We start from the raw sequence: 20,999 nt of genomic DNA on the forward strand, positions 1-20,999 counted from the left end.
GGAAGGTGCCGACATAGATTCAATGCTGGCGAGATCTATCGCAGGCGAGCCCAAGCGAAATGCCGAAACACACGGGAGCAAGGTTCAATAACCCATAAATAACAACGGCATTTAGCCGACTTGCAGCCACTGCAGGAAATGCAAGGTGGAAATCCTGGAATTAGAAGATATGTTCGTTACGTCTCCTGCTCCGATTTCATTCTCTATCCCCCACCCCCCCAACAACCCCCGCCCCCGACCACCGTCCCCTACCTGACCCACTTTTCAGCTGTGCCGCAAAACTACGTCGACTTGAAATATTTAGTCAGAGTTCCCTGTTTATATCCTCTTAACTAATTTCATTTAATTTTCCTACGACAATTAATTCAGCAGAGTAATTAAAACTCGGTGTTTTTCCCGTCGTGAAGACACGTCACATTTAGTTCGCAAGCATTAGAATACTGTAATGGTAAATTTTTACGGGGGGGGGGAACTACTACTGTTTATATTGTTGTTATGTTTCAATTATATATTATTCATATGTAATATGCAAGGAAGAAAGATTTCTTCCATAGCTATATATTCACATACTAACGCCAATATACTCAGTCTCCCCCCCGCCACCTCTCTCTCTCTCTCACACACACACACACACACAAACACACACGCACACACACATATATATACTGTATATATATATATATATATATATATAGATATATATATATATATATATATATATATATATATATATATATATATATATATATATATTGTCAATCGCTTATGCACATAGGATATCCATAACTCTTTTCTAACACTTCTTGGAGAGCTAAACTAATGCTGCTACCACGTTGCTTCATTTATTGATATCTTACAACAGGCTTTCTCATAAAATATTATTTGTCGACTAATAAAAGTTGAAAATTTGTTTTACGCATATTTCTTTTAAACAGTTTCGCAGTAAGTTGTAAATTCCCTTTTGACACTGAGCTTGTAAGTTTGTCAAATAATTCAGCCACAACTATAAACCTGTTAATTTCTGCCCGGAATATGTTTTTATCCAGTATACGTTATCAAATGTTATAAGCAAGCACATCCCCATGAGAAGGCACTGCAGACAGTGTACCTCCCGTAGCAAACTGTAGGCATGACTGAAGGGTGCTTGCAGAGCCTCTTCGGGAGTTAGCCGCAACCATTTCTTATCTATCCCGGCTATTTTCATTCAATCCTGCTGGCTAACATCTCTGTTATTCATTTGTGTAATTTGGTTTTCTCCCAGTTCCACCATTTGATCTTTGCATTACACTTCCTTTATTTTCTGGGTCTCGTTGTCTTCCTGTCAAACCGCTTTAAGTCCCTCCTACCATTGTCTTCGACGCTGAATGGCCAAACGTGCCCCAATGCTTGGCTTGACAACATCAATTTCATAAATTAGTAACATAAAAAATGAAGATGGTTATTTCGTACATTGCAATGTCATTTTTATGAAGTTTTATGGTAACAATTTCCCATGAAGCATGTTAAATAAAACAGAAAATTGCATCTAATCAAAGAATTTCATTTAACCCTGGTAACACAAGATGGTTATTTCGTACATTGCAATATGTCACTTTTATGAAGTTTTATGGTAACAATTTCCCATGAAGCATGTTAAATAAAACAGAAAATTGCATCTATTCAAAGAATTTCACTTAACCCTGGTAACCCCCCCTCTCTCTCTCTCTCTCTCTCTCTCTCTCTCTCTCTCTCTCTCTCTCTCTCTCTCTCTCTCTCTTTGTCTTTTGTGTTCACGCACACGCGCGGATTACTGGTGCTTTTGATGAGAGGTTTAGGAGCTAAGGGGATTATTCTCAAACTCCTTGACCCGATAATTTCCGCCTCAGTAGATTCAGAAGCGTCATCTTTGAATGCCGTAAATTCCAAGCATTAACTTCGTGTTGCCTAATCTCGCTCGCAAAGGGCTTTCTATGAATCCTGAGAGGATTATGACATTAGCAAACACCATATTTCTCTTGGGAAACTGCGTCGTGAGTAACGCAATATAAATGCTTTTGCATTAGACGTAATGATTACAAACGCAGAGAGGGGATATTAAAGTTTTTGCTCGTGAAAATTAGAAAATAAGGTTTCGCGATGAAATCGCCGTGTTTTGTTTTCAAATACTTTTTTTATTTTTGAAGAAGGATTGACGCATGTTAGTATCCTACGAACCAAACCTGTCTTTTATTCTGCCAGTGGAACATACATCCAATGCAAACTTATTCTTGTCAGTGCTGACGATGAAGTTTTTTTTTTTTTTTTCAGGTAATCTTGGCTGTCAAAATTCTATTTGGTTTTAGTTGTTTATCCTTAACAGCCATGGATTGAAATGTATGCACCAACTTCTACCAAATCTTAGCGAGCCCACTTTGATTGTAGCTTGATTGCGTTTTTATATAAGATCCTCTCTCTTTCCATTCGCTGTCCGAATAATTATTACAAGATGTCCCGCCATGTCAGTTATTCCCTTGTCGAAATAATCCCATTTTATGTTTCCTCATATTATCGAACGAAATGGTCTTAACAGCCTTGTAACTCATGCTGTCTGTTATCAGCAATGTCTATATGTTAATCACTTCTGTCATTTCAATTAAATGTCTTGATAATGATCCTTATCATCATACCCATGCATTTTACCATGTGATCTTTCGCGCAACTGTTTTCAGGAAGTTCCTAGTGAACAAACACTGTTTTTCCTCTGCCATACAAATTTTCAGGACACGCTCCATTTTTAGTATTAAAATATTTTCATTTTTAGCAAGTGCATTGCATAGGTATGGTGAATGGGACTTGTTTTTCACTTTAATCTTCTTTATGTCTATCCAAGGGAACATGGTTTGTTATTCAATAACGATTCCTTCATTTTTTAGTTTTCTGTAAAAGAAAACTATTTAGATGACCTTGTCTGTCCGTCAGCACTTTTTCTGTCCGCCCTCAGATCTTAAAAACTACTGAGGCTAGAGGGCTGCAAACTGAAATGTTGATCATCCACCCTCCAATCATCAAATACACCATACTGAAGCCCTCTAGCCTCAATAGTTTTTATTTTATTTAAGGTTAAAATTAGCCAAGATCATGAGTCTGGCAACGCTACAGAACAGGCCACCACCGTGTCGTGGCTGAAAGTTTCTTGGGCCGCGGCTCATACGGCATCATACGCTGTACAGAAAACTCGATTGCGCCGAAGAAACTTGTTTTATAAAGCCCTCAGTAGTTTTTATTTTATTTAAGGTTAAAATTAGCCCTGATCATGCGTCTGGCAACGCTTTAGGACAGACCACCACCGGGCCGTGGCTGAAAGTTTCATGGGCTGAGGCTCATATAGCATTATATGCTGTACAGAAAACTCGTTTGCGCCGAATAAACTTGTTTTATAAAGAGTTCGAAGATCGATTACCTCTCATTCCCATCAATCCTTGAATGGACAGTTCAGTGTTTTGTTAACTAGACGCGATTTTCCTAATAATATCTAAAAATATTTTATAGAACGACATCATTTTTGCTCTCGGTTTATTAGGTCATTCTCAAGGTTTAATTTCCTTTCTTCCACTCCCGTATTATTTGCACAACTGTTTGTTGTTTGTTATCAAAATTCTCATCTTCGCTGAATCGCTCCCTCTTCCATTTTTCTTCTTCTCTTATGTACCTCTGCACATTCCTGCAACACCAAACTATTTCGTTTCCATTCCCTCTCTACCATTCAGCAGAGAAGATTTCATAATATTTTTTTCCTTTAACAAAACAGTATAATTTAAAAAGTTTTCATGGCAGCTTTACTATTGCACCAAGAGATGGTCACTTCTTTTAATTTTACTGCTAAGTAATTAAAGCCTCCACTTTTCCAGGTAGATGGCAGATAATCTGGACATTTTTTTGGGGAGGGGGTGGGGATGGGGTCGCGTTTCGTACAAGTGAAACTTGAAATGCTTTTATCGTGGAGCAAGACACCTTTTCACATACTCTCTTTGCACTCCAGATCGATTTATCAAGCCCCATCTTTGATAAAGTCGTCTGGCATTATTGTCGTTCAGTACTGTTACTCTTTTTCCGAATCTTTCAATGTTTTCTTTACTGTTACATTCAAAGTTAAATGTAATTTTCATCTTAAAATCTAATACGCTTACATTCATCGTTGCACTCTGCAGGCGGTAAGGTTTATAGAGTACCTTATTGGAGGCAATTTAAACAGTATTAAAAATATTTTTGGAGCATTCATTTGGCCCCAGATAATCTAAATCTGTTTGGGTTTTTCTTGGTTAACTGTTTAAGTATTTTAATTATGATTTGCTACCTTTTAAATTCCCATTTAGGAATAAATCCTTATAGCTAGCTATATGAGAGCTGAAGATTTATTTAACTGCATTGCAATAACAGTAATCAAAATATTTCTTGCACATCCTTAATCTACCAGACAACGAAGTCCCCTCCGGAGACGCCAAACCCTACCTCTTGTTTTTCGGACAGTCGGAGGATGTAGAGACGAGAGGTTTGAAACCATAAAAGTTCAATTATCACCCAGTATAACAATCCTAACAAGGCCTAGGTATCGACTGAATTGAATTGAATTGAATATAGAATTTATGCCAGAGGCCAAGCACTGGGACCTATGAGGTCATTCAGTGCTGAAGCGGAAATTGACAGTAAAAGGTTTGAGAGGTGTAACAAGGGGAAAACCTCGCAGTTGCACTATGAATCAATTGTTAGGAAAGGGTGGAAAGTAAGATGGAAGAAAGAGAATATGAAAGGAGGTACAGTAAAAGGAACGAAAGGGTTGCAGTTAGAGGCCGCAAGGACGCTGCAAAGAACCTTAAGTGATGCCTACAGTGCACCGCATGAGGTGCACTGACGGCACTAACCCCCCTCCCCTACGGGGAAGGCCTAGGTATGGAGGTCAGTTCAAAGTATATCCCTCATCTAAAGATATATATAATGCACTAGTGGCTGACCAAATATGATTTAATTCAAGCCTAGAGGTCTACTTATTGCTCACTGTAGAGCCTCATTATCGTGATTAGGGAAAGAAAAATGATATTAAATCACCAGAGGTTATTGCACCTTCAGCAATCATCCCACTGATAGTTGCTTATGGAGGTGTAAATGAATAAATACTTCCTTTTTACCAGAATTTATTCACCCTGCACGCTTTCAGAACATGCCTAAATGCCCTTGGAAACTTTTCCCAATTTGTCTCTCTCCCTATGTCCCGTTTGCTTTTGCTGTTAATACTTGTAAAACTGAGTTAATTCTTAGTAGTGGAAATGTAATGTTCTTACCGTCCGTTAAATTCATTTCTCGTTCAAAAATGAATCTAACTAAAACTATTGTTTTGTCAAAGTTGAATCCCTTGAAAATTAATAATAATTAATTTTATGGCGAAAAAAGCGTTTGTATGGATTCTTCAACACTCTATATTAATACTAATTCCATGTAAATGTACAGGGAACAAAGGGAATGTCTGAAGTCAGAATTCTGGGGCTTATTATGTGATACCCTTCGTGGTGATGTTTCCACTATTACATTCGGAATAAATCTGGAAGATGTGTATTCATCAAAATCCAGTACAATATTTAACCCAACATGTGACATATTAATCTTTCGATTACATCAAACAGCCACTTGTCTATATAGATTTAGAGCGATGACTACTCTACCACACACCACAATGACTTCCGATATATATATATATATATATATATATATATATATATATATATATATATATATATATATATATATGCATATATATACACACACATACACACACACACACATATATATATATATATATATATATATATATATATATATATATATATATATATATATATATGTGTGTGTGTGTGTGTAATGTGTGTGTGTGTGTGTGTGTGTGTGTAATAGCCCAATTATGAGATTTAGTATTTTCATGCGTGATTTGATTTTGAAAATTAACCATTTTCCAAATATTTTGGCTTTAAATGATCTAGATTAATAATCTTTTTTCGGACTGAAGACCTAAATTTTCATGTACTTGTAAATAGCGTATAATGAAAATGTTGATTCTTGTCCAAAGATATATATAGTTAAGTCAAATGTTTAAAATAGGAATGGTATTTACCAATGCACTGGACCAATAATTACCAATGATAATATGCAGTGCCTATGAAAACAGCATTGCTCAAGTGTCACTGTTGCTATCATAAACGTGTCAGAAACAGGAACTTAATGTTATATAATGGCATAGAAAATGGAAGGTAATAGTCTCGCTGGAACCGTCTGGAATACTGATATAGACTGGATTCCAGAAATCGTACCATCGAAGCAACCACGGAAACGACGCTTTATTAGAATAATACTTCAAGTATCATATTTTTGGTTTCAGTTTTCTATGATTTAATTAATTTCTACCTACAATATTGACCTTTACGTGACTCCTCTCTCTCTCTCTCTCTCTCTCTCTCTCTCTCTCTCTCTCTCTCTCTCTCTCTCTCATAAGGAACAATTCCTCCGTTACGGAATTTCTTTCGTTCTTGAGTTTTTGTGACCTAAATCTAAACGGCGAGTGGAAATGGCCGTAAATTTCTCCCACAATGCACTGTCATAAAAAGGAAATGACGTCATTATCCCTGGACCTTCGACGTAACGTTGTCATCCGGCGAACGCAGCTTCCTCCTCTTACCAAACTTCAGGAATTATGTTTTGTTTTACGAAGTTTAATTTCAGGTAATGCCTGCCTCTTCCGTGTTTATGCCTGTCTAACAGCCTTCCTTAAAAGAGTAATTAACTTAACCACCTTCCCCTTTTTCATGACGAATGTTTCCAGCATAAAAAAAAATCAAACAAAAGCAAAAAGAAAGTAATGAAGTCGAAAGCGGCCACCTCCCCCCCCAAAAAAAAATTGCTTGTCAATACAAGTCAGCAATAACTCATATAACTTAGATCATACAACGCCACCAAATGTATATAAATTTAACCTGTGTTTATAAAACAAAAGTTTTAAGTCTTGAAATCAAGTCGAGAACGGCCACACTCCCCCCAACCCCTACAAAAAAAAATTGCTTGTCAATACAAGTCAGCATTAACTCACATAACTTAAATTAGAAAACGTCACCAAACGTAACTAAATTTAACCTATGTTTATAGAAAACAAAAGTTTTAAGTCTTACATCAGATAACATCAGACGTTGAGATTCTAAAGAATCAAGTCACAAGGACGGTCTGAAAGTAGCTTCTGCCCAAAACAAGAGTAGTCGGCTGCTATCTCTGAACACTCGCTCATTTCCACTCCATAGAGACTAGAAGTGACTACATTCCCAGGAAATTCCAGCGGCTCCGTCATTTGTAAATTCTGCAGCGGTAACGACCGCAAAGCAACAACAACAGCCCTTCCAGACAAAATATTATCATCGCAGGCATTATTCCATTCTCATCCGGAGTGATGCTAAGTTCGTGTGTCTCTCCACATGAATATTAACAAGTTTCCTTACATAAGCAACACTGTTATGAGACCGTATAGGAGTTGGATCAATGTGTGTGTATACATGTATATATATATATATATATATATATATATATATATATATATATATATATATATATATATATATATATAAATATGTAAATATATAAATATATATATATATATATATATATATATATATATATATATATATATATATATAATTATATACAGTATATATATGTATACATATACAGTATATACAAAAGGCCACAGGAAACACAATAGGAGTAGTACCAAACGCTTTGGTGTTATTTCAACACATTTTCAAGGTACAATAATTGTATCTCGAAATTGTGTTGAAATAACATGCAAGAGCTTGGTACTACTTTTATTTTTCCTGTGGCCTTAACTTAATATATATATATATATATATATATATATATATATATATATATATATATATATATATATATATATATATATATATATATACATATACAGTATATATATATATATATATATATATATATATATATATATATATATATATATATATATATATATATATGATCTAGATTCCAGATTCATTAATTTGCCAGATACAAGCTTTGGAAGACATGCAGTCTTCTCCTTCAGGTACCGACGTAATGAGGAGAAAACAGCTACACTTGGGTATAAGTATGTGTTCACCCAACATCTCTTGTTTTCTATTTCTAATCCCTAGGATGTCCTGCCCTTTGATCTCCAGCTCTTCCTGCTCTTCCTTTTAGCCTTCTTAATCCGCCGTATGCTTAATCCTTCCTTGGTCGGATTTATCCACTTTCCGTCCATCTATTTGTTGATGTTCTAATTAAAATTCAGATAAATTATCTCACAAGTAATCTAGTTCTGAAAATTGTTTCCAACGTTGCTTTCATTTGTTTGTTCGTAAGAGATGGATTAGGGTGTTCTCCATTATCAAACTCAATGTTTTATTCTTGTTATATATAAAATCTTTATTCTTCCAGTTGATGTTTGCCCAGTGTCGATGCTTGGTTGTAATGGCGAATGTTCTGCTTATGCTGACTTGCTCTCTCTCTCTGTTTCTGTCTGTCTGTCTCTCTCTCTCTCTCTCTCTCTCTCTCTCTCTCTCCCTCGCACGATTTGTCGCTCTGACAAAGATACACATTGTCACAATTGTCACAAGGTGGTAGGTAGACCCCACCCCTTTCTCCTCCTCTTTTGTGGGTATTTATTTTTAATTACCTTGTCCCTGGTGTTTTTGTTTATAATTCCCAAGTAATCTAATATTTTTCACCTTCTCGTTCAAATTACCTTGGTCCTGATGTTTTTGTTTATAATTCCCGACTAATCTAATAGTTTTCATTTTATCGTTTAAATCCTGAACAATTTCAGTGTTTGGAATGACGACCGTATTTTTCTCGTTTATTCCATCTTTTTCTTGTCGCCTTTCCCTTTAGTGGGCGAACGCAAGGAAAAGGGAAATAAAGACTACGTACAGTCTTCGTGGAAACATTACACAAATCGTCATGAAATGAGAAATATATAACGTTATCAATAAACAGGGCTCACGATGACAAATGCGGAAATACGGAGAGAGTTCAAGGCTGTAAAGAAAAGCACGAAGAACCGGGAGACAAGAAAGGACGATGAAAACAGGGCGGTCTACGCCCCTTTCAAAAACCGGGATCCGAGAATTCGCTGACCAGCAAATGGCCGCGCCGCTAGAATGGGCGCGTCCAATCGGAGAATCCATCCACGCTGATTCGATCCTTTTTGTCAGGGGATGAAAATCTCTCTCTTTTTCCGTACTCCCGGACTTACAGAGACGATGAAGAGGTCTTTGTTGGCACTTTGATGCGGGGCCGAATCGTCTCTGGAATAGATGGAGTCCGGGAGACCGAAGCATCATGTAGGACAGGGAGACGGAGACAGTCAGTCGGACGTACAAGGAGAGAAGCGTTTAGGAAAATGTCAGGAAACAGTGGACAGAATATGATGTGAATTTCAATTGTTATTTGTCAATTGGCGTTTGGAATTCCCACTTTGAATCTTATGTTTGTTTCGTAATTACCTATAGTGTAGAATTACGCACTCACCGCGATATCTATATATCTGTCTATTTATCTATCTATATGCATACATATTTATATATATATTTCTATATATATTTATATATATATATATATATATATATATATATATATATATATATATATATATATATATATATAGAGAGAGAGAGAGAGAGAGAGAGAGAGAGAGAGAGAGAGAGAGAGAGAGAGAGAGAGAGAGAGAGAGAGAGAGAGAGAGATCTATATAACATTTATATATATACATTTATATATATAATTATATATATATATATATATATATATATATATATATATATATATATATATATATATATATATATATATAAATATATAAATTATATATACACATACATAGACCGGTAAATTATACGCAAGTACATTTTTCATTATAAATGTAACTTTTCCATACATTTTCTATTTCTGTACGTTTCCTTTCAAAAAAAGGCATTAAAGTTTTTACAGAATCATAAGCATAATCTCAGGTAAAGACATCCATTAATGACGAATCACCGCTCGGGTCTCAAGGTTACCAAAATGCTCTCTCTCTCTCTCTCTCTCTCTCTCTCTCTCTCTCTCTCTCTCTCTCTCTCTCTCTCTCTCTCTAGCAGTCGTTTTAAAAATGCCCCTGAGGGGAGAAACTGTTGTCGTGATATAAAACAATAAATGGAGGAAAGAAGTCAGCGTATTTTTCACCATAAACTGACGCTTAAGAATTCGGAATAAAAACGACGATACGAAGATTTCTGTAAAAGAAAGAAAAAAAAAAAGGGTTATTGTTGCCATTAAAGCAAGGGTGGGCAACCCTTGGCACGCTTGCCAAAAGTGGCCCACTGAAAACTTTTTTTTTTTCGGCACGCGAATCCCGGGGCTTACGTTAAACAAAATGAATAAAGAGATTCGTTTCTCATTTCTTTCATTGAGCAACCGCATGTCTCATTGATGTTAGATAATTAAAGGCTCATAGTTCTTTATTTTTCTGTAAAAGAAAACTATTGTGCCGGCTTTGTCTGTCCGTCCGCACTTTTTCTCTCCGCCCTCAGATCTCAAAAACTATTGGTAAGTTGGTCATGAGCCGTCCAGTCATCGAACACACCAAATTGCAGCCCTCTAGCCTCTTTAGTTTTTATTGTATTTAAGGTTAAAGTTAGCCATAATCGTGCTTCTGGCAACGATATAGGATAGGCCACCACCGGGGAGTGGTTAAAGTTTCACGGTCCGCGGCTCTTACAGGATTATACCGAGACCACCGAAAGATAGCTCTATTTTCGGTGGCCTTGATTATACGCGTACAGAAAACCCGACTGCGCCGAAGAAACTTCGGCGCATTTTTACTAATTTTTTTTTTATTGTAAAACTTGTTCAATTAATCTCTGAGTCAGTGTTGGCTTCTCCGCTCATTCTTCGTAAATTGCTTTGATTAATGGCGTTAGAAATGAATGCTCTTTACACTAAGATCATAAAGGTGTCTGTAGTATTATTTTCTGTAATATTTCGTCGATTAGATTATGAATAAAATTCGAATATAGTCTTAGATGTTAATACTACAACAGCCAACTGATTAGATAAATTTAACGTACACTAACTTTTACAAAAACCTCAATAATTTTTGATAATGTCTAATTTTTACCACTGACGAACGAGGACCTTATTCTCCCCTGGAAACAATGGAAGAATTAAGGCATTAATGTATCAAGGAATATAAATTCACACACACTAGCAGATTCTAAAAACAGACATACGAATGGCCATGGGAAATCCGTTATTAATTCTACTCTTCAGCTCATATATCAGGTTTTATAAAAGAAAGATAAAAAATTAAGGTCGCGAGGATCGTCTGCTTTCGATACGCGATCTATATTCTGGGCTCTATTCCTGGTGACCTTGATGTGAATCTCTCTTCATTCCTGGTGACCTTGATGTGAATCTCTCTTAACACGAACTCATTGACATCTATAAAATTCACAGTGAAATCAGTTCTAGTGAATCATACAAAGTCGATTGCTATTAATCTTTCAAAACGCCTTGTTGTCTTGGTTCTTGAATTCCACGAATAAATGGTGAGACCGAATTACATAACTGACGTTTAAATTGGATATATACATATATATATATATATATATATATATATATATATATATATATATATATATATATATATATATATATATATATATATATATATATATATATATATATATATATATATATATATATATATATATATATATATATATATATATACATATATATATATATATTTCAATTGAAAGATATGGGTATATATATGATATATAGTCATAAATTATATATATATATATATATATATATATATATATATATATATATATATATATATATATATATATATATATATATAACGAACAAGACCAGCAATTTGTTAAGAAGTAAGGAGCCATGATTAATAAAAATGGAACGGTTCATGTGCATTATGCATAAAGTAGAAATTTGCATATCCTCACAGAACATGAAAATTTTTATAAGTGGCAACTTCGTGTTGGCGCCTAACTAACATTTCTCGCAAGCACAAACAGACAGATTAGCGAGTTAATTTGACAGGCTTAAAATTCCATTTGGCCTTTTACGAATCATGTGCTCCGGAATATTCCCAGAATCGCAATTCTTAATTGTAGATGTAATAGCAATCATACTTTCGCGTAACGATTATAACTTGGTCGAGATTGGAAGAGGTTTATGGGTGTCGTATAATTCCTCTTACCTAATTGGTGGTTTGAATGTTCGCTTAACTTCCCACATGTGTGTCACTCACTGGTCGCCAATCAACAAAGATAATTGTCAGGATTATATATAGTTTTTGATATTAATGGCTTTGGAGACTGGGAGTGTTGCATAAACCTCTTGTGTTAATGTAGATGAGTACCAAACGCAACCATCGAATTTAAAAAAAAGAAATTATTTAATTCCCAATTAATTTACATAAGTGCTTGTTATAGCGATGAGCAAAATTAGAATAAAAATGTAATCAAGTATTATATGTCTGTCTTTTAGTCACTACAGGTCGCCTAACTCTAAACACACACACATCAAACATACAAGGTGTTTTAAAATCTTCTTTTACGCTTCTGTGAATCATTACAAGAATATAGCCAAAGATAGAAGAAATTTTTGGGTAGCGAAACCATTACATCAATACAGCCGTACGTGTATTGCCCGTATACCTCTTTTCAGAGAGCAACAACGAAAAAAGACCGGACCTCGAGGCTTTTAGCTGGTCCTTTGATAGTTAATGGATATCCTAACTAAGTTAATGGACGCTTGGATGGCGTTGATATGACTAGCCGAGGGAAAAAAAATATATCTCTATTTCAATCCTTTTCCTTTTCTAAACGTCAGCACTATGTACTTAATACTTCTTAGGGAAGAAGATATTGTTCCCTGTGGCAGGCAGCACATCGCTTATGTTTGCACAGACGAGGGATATTGATTTTACGATTTTATATTGTGATGTCAACTGAACCCCAGGCTAACACCCGCTCCTGTTGCTAGCCCCTATAAAAGAGGAAAAAGTGTAAGGTGAAAAAATCATAAATAAATACACAAACACAAACACATATATATATACATATATGTATATATATGTATATATGTAGATATATATATATATATATATATATATATATATATATATATATATATATATATATATATATATATATATATATATATATATATATATATATATATATATAAATCTTGGAGGAAGGTAGGTAGGTCCAGCGGGAAGTGAGTTTTACTCTACCAATGTGATAAATAAAGAACTTAAACGAGTAAATGTGAACGAGATTTGATCTTTTATTGCTTAAAAATGAGTATCTGTCAAAATAGTCAGGCCCTTTACCTCATGTAAAGTTGTATATAAATCCAGGTGTTCAACTGAGAACTATACTTTCTAAAATTCGCGAATGCTGAGTATTTTACGAAATATCTGTACTAGCATCTAAATTACCACACGAAGGAAATAGCCATCTTCAAACAATTTAATGGGAAACCTAGCCAGAGATATGAAATATCTAGATCAAAATCATAAACTGCAGAGTATAATTTCACAGACTTTTGATTCAAGATAGTACGTCAGACTCCCAATAAAAGATGCTACAAAACGTTTAGATATTCAATTGAGAATAACCATCTAAGGATCTTTCGGCAAGCCTTCATTAAAAGAGCTGATTGCACAACTGCCTAGGATTATATAAGGAAATGAAGTACTACCACGGAATTTAAAACATTTGTTTTATCAATGAGACTTGAAGGAGGAAAAGGGTATTATGAAGGGGAAATTTTGTCCACAGTGCTGGATGTTTCAGATGTATTAAATTTTACACGTAACCAGACCTAGCAGGGAGGTGCTTCAATACAACAGTAGAAGAACTCGCATGCAGGCAAAAGGTCGATCATAAGCTCCTACATAATCAGGGTCGTTATCTACCGTGCACTTCTCGCCAGATACATACTGAACCTGACAGATTTCACCAGCTTCTAACCAACAACGGATACACAGGAGACGCGATAGAAAATGTGTCAAGAAACAATGGCTGAATTCCAAATTGTTGAGACAATAAAGAAAGCACAGGAGGAGGATAATAGGATCCTCATCTTCTACAGGATGAACTATGGCACCGCGTAGAAGTAGGATACCACTAAGTCCCCGAGGAAACCCAGCACTTCAGGATATAAAAGAAAATACCAGTCGTGACAAAAACAAAATACAAAAAAAAAAAAAAAAAAAAAAAAAAAAAAAAACAGAGGGCAGGAAAAAAGGAATAACAGCCACCTAGATAACAATTTTAAGAAAGGTTCTTTATAGAACAAATAAGTTAAGTATATCTTAGTTTACAACCACTGAGCTGATTAATGAGGAAATTTATTTTTATCTAAAATTAGCAACGGGTAATGACAAAACTAATGAGAAAACTATTTAAATTAAACTTATGCCACAAAATCATTAGAACTTAACGTCAACAGGTTTTCATCAGTAGTGTTACAAGAGGAAAACTGGGCCTTATGTAAATACTCGTAAGATGAGCGTCGGTGTGCGTATGCGTGTTTTAGGAAGATTAGATCTAATTTTTCAAAAAATAATGCCGAATATATATTACGTCGTTCTTCTTTATAAGTAAATGTTATAACATAACCATTGGTAATCTGTACCCATGCCAACAACAAATATTCAAGTCCCGACAAATCCGGTAAAAGAGATTGGAGAAAAGGAAAGAGTATCATATCGAGAAAAGACCCAAGCACAACGTGTTCTTAGAATAAAAGTTATGGCGGGGGTAAATCGGAAACCTGATTGATTTATAGCATGACAAATCAAGGAAAAATATCCCGATTCCTGTTTGGTGGTCCACATGTCAAGCGACGGATTTCACGTCACCTGACAATTCTCTTGCTCACACTGTTATATTACTGGCTGACCAATCTAATGAAAACTCGGTTTCGTTCCCCCTTCATCTTACATTTCCATCTCCAACCCTATTGCATGTTATCCGTATCTTTGACGTATTGTTTATTACAAATTGGGGCAGCATAGAAAATAACAGGAGGAGACTCAGTCGATAGATATGAGAAGGGTAGAAACTCTTCAAATGACGTTATATGGCTGACTAACAACACCTTGTCATGCAATATGTTTATCCTGTTTATTGTGATGGGTATCATTTATTTCCTGTGAAACCAATTGCAACAACGTAAATAACACACGTAAATGAAAGATAATCCCTCACGTCAAGCACCGCAGCATTCCGGGAAATTGCCCTACATTGGAATTAGGCAATTCTGGGACTACGCTCTAACTGGGTCAGGTTTTCGGTGGGTACGAATTCAGCCCCGTGGCTTTAAATACTGACGTTACGTGACAACTTCCGACATATTTGGTCATGATAAAATGTCTGACTTACGGCTGCAGTATTTGTCAATACTTTAAACTCGAACGTGATCCAGTAGGAATTCCTTTTCGATTAATTCACACTTCTACTTGATGAAAATTGGTTTTCTCTTGAGCGCCATTGTACAGAACCATGCTTTCCGTATTTTTTATCAATAACTGAGCAAGCTAAAACACTCTCCTCTCTCTCTCTCTCTCTCTCTCTCTCTCTCTCTCTCTCTCTCTCTCTCTCTCTCTATATATATATATATATATTATGTAGAATCTACTGCTCACTTTTTACTAGACACATGTAATTGTAATAGCCACAATACCCTCTTCAAAAAGCGCGAAGAAATCGAGAAAGTTAAGAGGGCATTATGGCTATTACAATTACATATGTATATTATATTTACTGCCTGCCTCAGAGCAAGAGACCGTGCTGGCACAAACTTGGCTTAGTCTCAAACTAACTAACATTCCAAAAACAATTATGCATTTACACAAAGATATTAGGCACATACTCATAATGCAGCAAATCATTAGGCAGAATTCCACAAGTGGATATTTATAATCAAAGAAAAATTCTGCCTCCATGCTTGCTCATGTTTTCAGGCACACATCTTCTGAGTACAAAAGTTAAATGTGTTATACACAAAATATACAGCTGCGTGCAATCAATATTTAGTCAACACATGAACTTCAGTTAAAATGCTTACTGATAAGTCAAATCCCCACGAATTAAGTTGAATATAAATTACTGTTCTTGCAAATGCGTATTTGGGTGTTGTCATTGGATAGAAACTGCTGATATCCTAAAATATCTATGTTCCTGTTTTGTCTTATACATAAGGTCCAAAAAGTAAATTGTCTGTGTCTATGTAACCTCGATTGATTTTTACCTATTCAATTTGCCAGATGGTTCTGTGTAGTGTGTTTAAGAAACACTTACCATAAAAAATCTCATTGTACAACAATACTATTCCCACACATTACATAAGTAGTTTTGGCGTTTCCAAGCGACAATTCACCCTCAGCATCTAATCATGCCCTTTCTCTTTGGAACTGCGTAACCTTTAGAATAATACTGTTCCTTACAAAAGACGATCTTGAAGTCCTTTGAATTTTAGATTTCGCCTGAATCACATGCTTGCGCGCTTTCAAATATGTAGCGGCAGAGCGGTTCCGGCCCCTTGCCTCGGATAAATAATAAATGAGAGCAGCTGAAGCGAGAGTGGTGAATGCCCAGATCTCGTTGTAATGTAGAATAGTTTCTCTCTGTATTTGTTTCTAATAAGCATATACTGCCTGAAGACTTGTGTGCGTGTTTGCGTTGTGTCAGACACAGATAAACAACAATGAACTTGACCAGTCCCTGGAAACGCCCTTTTTATTCTATTTATTTATTTATTTTTTTTTTTAGGCAGTGGACTTTGACAGTAGAACTGATTTTCAGCAAACATAAGCTTCAAATCTCGTTGTAATGTAGAATAGTTTCTCTGTATTTGTTTGTATTAAGTATAAACTGATTGAAGACCTGTGCGTATTTGCGTTGTGTCAGACAGAGATAAACAACAATGAACTTGACCAGATCTTGGAAACTTTTTTTTTTTTTTTTTTTTTTTTTAGGCAGTGGACTTTGACACTAGAACTGATTATCAGCAAACATAAGCTTCATATTTTTCTCAGAGTTTCCTATGTAGTGGATAAGAAATCTATTACGGTGTCACGTAATGGGCTGTGGACATTGGAGACTAAAACTAATCTTTAGTAAACATATGTTCTATATCTTTCTCCGCCCAACTCCTACGTAGCAGATAAAGAGCTCTACTAAGATGTTACATAATATTCTTGCCATAATCTTTTTTCTAAAGTTTGCACATCGTGCCGGTAATCCAAAGTTATTTCTTTCTATTTTAATGTTGGTTCCTAGAAAAGATTATTTTATTATTAATAAGTCAGTGCAACGGAAAAGTGAGGAAGGTTATGTAAAGCCAATGAGCTCAAGATTTTGGGTTTTGTAATCATAGGATATAATAAAAAATCAGGTCTCTCTCTGTCAATCTGATTTCATGAGCATTGACGATAAGTACCGGTGATCCCATGAAAAAATTTTCAGCCAATCGCGTTTTCTGTACAGGTGGTGCCTGTCATTATAGTTTCAGCCACGGACGGTGGTGGCATGTTCATAGCGTTGCCAGACTGATTTAATTTTTAAATGAAATAAAAACTACTGAGGCTAAAGGGCTGCAATTTTGGTTTGATGATTGGAGGTGGATGATCAACATACCAATTTGCAGCCCTCTGGTCTCAGTAGTTTTTCTAAGATCTGAGGGCGGACAGAAAAAGTGCGGACGGACAGACAAAGCTATCTCAATAGCTTTCTTTTACAGAAAACTCAAAGTACAGACAAAATCATGGGATGTGGTTTATGAAATGTAAATGGGTAACAGTAAAATAACCATGAAAAATAAAACGGAAGAGGCTGTGCAATTAAAAGATATAATAAATACTGTAAGAATAAGGGACAGGCGAAGAAATGCAGTGTTTTTTTATTTTTTATCATTAAAATTATCAAAATGTATTTACAAGTCAATATTTAATAACTGCAAGATTGAATCTTAAATTTTTCACCTTTACGAAAATATTCTATACAGACTATATATATATATATATATATATACATGTCCGCTCGCATATATATAATTTATATATATATATTTTATGCGATCATATATATATATATATATATATATATATATATATATATATATATATATATATATATATATATATATATACAGAGAGAGAGAGAGAGAGAGAGAGAGAGAGAGAGAGAGAGAGAGAGAGAGAGAGAGAGGTAATCACTGTAGCTTTTACCAAACAGAGTAACATAATTTCAGTCACTGGATCACCAATATAATATTATATCTAAAGGAGCAAAAGCTAGAAAAAAAAAAACTTAACAATTTTCACAAAAAAGAATCAAATCAATAACCTTTTCGGATGGCGTGACTCGAGGTGTATAAATTTGCGCAAGATTTGCCAATAATTTCCATTAACCATCACGCGAAGCGAGTGTCCAGTTCCGGGACGCACGTGAACGAGAATAGCATTTGTCAGAATAAATATTAACGTGCAAACTTCACGGAAAGTTGACTCGGACGCACTTCGCCAATAAAGCATAATCATTCATCGCATCATCAAAGGATCTGAATTCGGTTCTTCAGGTTTCTTGACGCGTAAATTGAAACCAAATCACACGCCGGGTGCAAATTTGCATGAAGATTTGTCAGCGTTTGTCCGTGCCGATATCTCGGCAGCGAAGGGTGGTCAGCAATTTCAGCGTCTTGACCTGACCATTAAACCTTCCAAACAAACTTCACCTGGCCATGACGAAATCAGTTACCCGAACATAAGTTAGGATTAAATTGATCTATCGCCGGGAGGGAATTTGGCTGTGATTACTTCAGGAGGACCTCCTTTCTGAATTACTCCGAAATCTCATGACCCAGAAATGAGGTGTCTGTCATTCCTTTTCGTTCTTTTTAATTTGGACAATTTTCAACACATTTGCCCTTTGGGTGGGCGCACTTATTTTCGAGTCCGTCTTATCGCGTAAGTTTTCATAAGGCTCTTTTATTTGTTTCATTCATATTTCGGATCGCAACCTTCAACCAAACTCTTTAATTTGGATTCATAAAATGATTATTTGAATCGCGGTAAGAATTTTTTTTTTTATCTCTAAGTACGTACTCATCAATAACTTATTCAAATAAACTAGGTGAGGAAAAAAAACAAGTAAAAAATCCGCAGAAGTTTCTTCGACGCAATCGAGTTTCCTGTACAGCCGCTACAGACTATAATCAAGGCCACCGAAAATAGATCCATTTTTCGGTGGTCTCGGTATAATGCTGTATGAGCCGCGGCCCATGAAACTTTAACCATGGCCCGGTGGTGGCCTGTCCAATATCGTTACCAATCGCGATCATGGGTAAATTTAACTTTAAATAAAATAAAAACTACTGAGGCTAGAGGGTGGCAATTTGGCAAGCTTGATGATTGGAGGGCGGATGATCAACATTCCAATTTTCAGCCCTCTAGCCTCAGTAGTTTTCAAGATCTGAAGGCGGACAGAAAAGTCTGGACAGAAAAAGTGCAGACAGAAAAATAGTGCGGACGGACAGACAAAACCGGCACAATGGTTTTTTTTTTTTTTTTTTTTTTTTTTTTTTTTGCAGAAAACTGAAAGCTATCTTCAGACTATGGACAGTTATCATTCGAAGGGTCAAAATATGCTGAAGGGGCTCGTGGCTCGCATCTTGTTCCATATTTCCGTTTTCATCAGGCCTTGATTCGGAGAGACAATTTGTTTTATTTCTAAGCAACGGATTTACATGTTATTAAACAATTATTTTCTACGTATAGACACTATAGTCTGCATAAGGGAGTCGGTTGCATGCTGATAAGCATATATTAAAAATATGGGCGAACCACTCCTCAAGTTATCGTCGCTTTTCGAACAAAAGCTATCAGTTGAAAACATACATTGGCGCTCATCAGCTAATGTGAAAACTTTTGGGATACTTTTGAAACATTGTAAATTGTGGTCTTAAGTCGAAATTCATTTCATGAACTCTAAGGGTGCTCTAAGTTCCTTCATTACGACTAATACGTTAACTACCCTTCGGGTATTCACAGCTTTTTTTCATCCACTATAGATTTACTAGTTAGTTTTCTGAAAATAAAACTATTGTGCCGGCTTTGTCTGTCCGTCCGCACTTTTTTCTGTCCGCCCTCAGATCTTAAAAACTACCGAGGCAAGAGGGCTGGAAATTGGTATGTTAATCATCCACCCTCCAATCATCAAACATACCAAATTGTAGTCCTCTAGCCCAAGTAGTTTTCATTTTATTTAAGGTTAAAGTTACCCATAGTCGTGCTTCTGGCAACGCAACAACACAGGCCACCACGTCCGGCTGAGAGTTTCACGGGCCGCGGCTCACACAGTATTATACCGAGACCACCTAAAGGTAGATCCATTTTCAGTGGCCTTGATGATGCGCTGTACAGAAAACTCGATTGCGTCGAAGAAACTTCGGCGCATTTTTTACTTGTTATATATGTAACGAAAAGGAAAAAAAAAAACACACACACACACACAAACACTCTCACACGGAAATGAACCTCTGATATTTGTGGTGTCACTCCGTGACCGTTATAAATCAGGAGATTTCATGCAGAAGCATACTTAGAGAACAGCTTACCACAGCTTATGAAATATGGCCTTCTGCTGTTTTGCTCATTTCTTGCAGCGAAGGAGCGGACGTACATAAGCGTATTTTCACAAAGCAGGATACTTGAAGCTTTTTCCTCATCTTCATGACATTCTACTCATGAGTTAGTTTGAAATAGCAACCAGTACCTGGTGTGTCTATTTTTTCTTACTAACGATTCATGTAAATAAACTGAAATTGCCTATTCCTTTTGGATTCTATACTAAAAAAACCACTTATATTAAACCGTTATACTGAATTTC

This window comes from Macrobrachium rosenbergii, chromosome 36 (genome assembly GCF_040412425.1).
Source record: "Macrobrachium rosenbergii isolate ZJJX-2024 chromosome 36, ASM4041242v1, whole genome shotgun sequence".
NCBI classification, from domain to species: Eukaryota; Metazoa; Arthropoda; class Malacostraca; order Decapoda; family Palaemonidae; genus Macrobrachium; species Macrobrachium rosenbergii.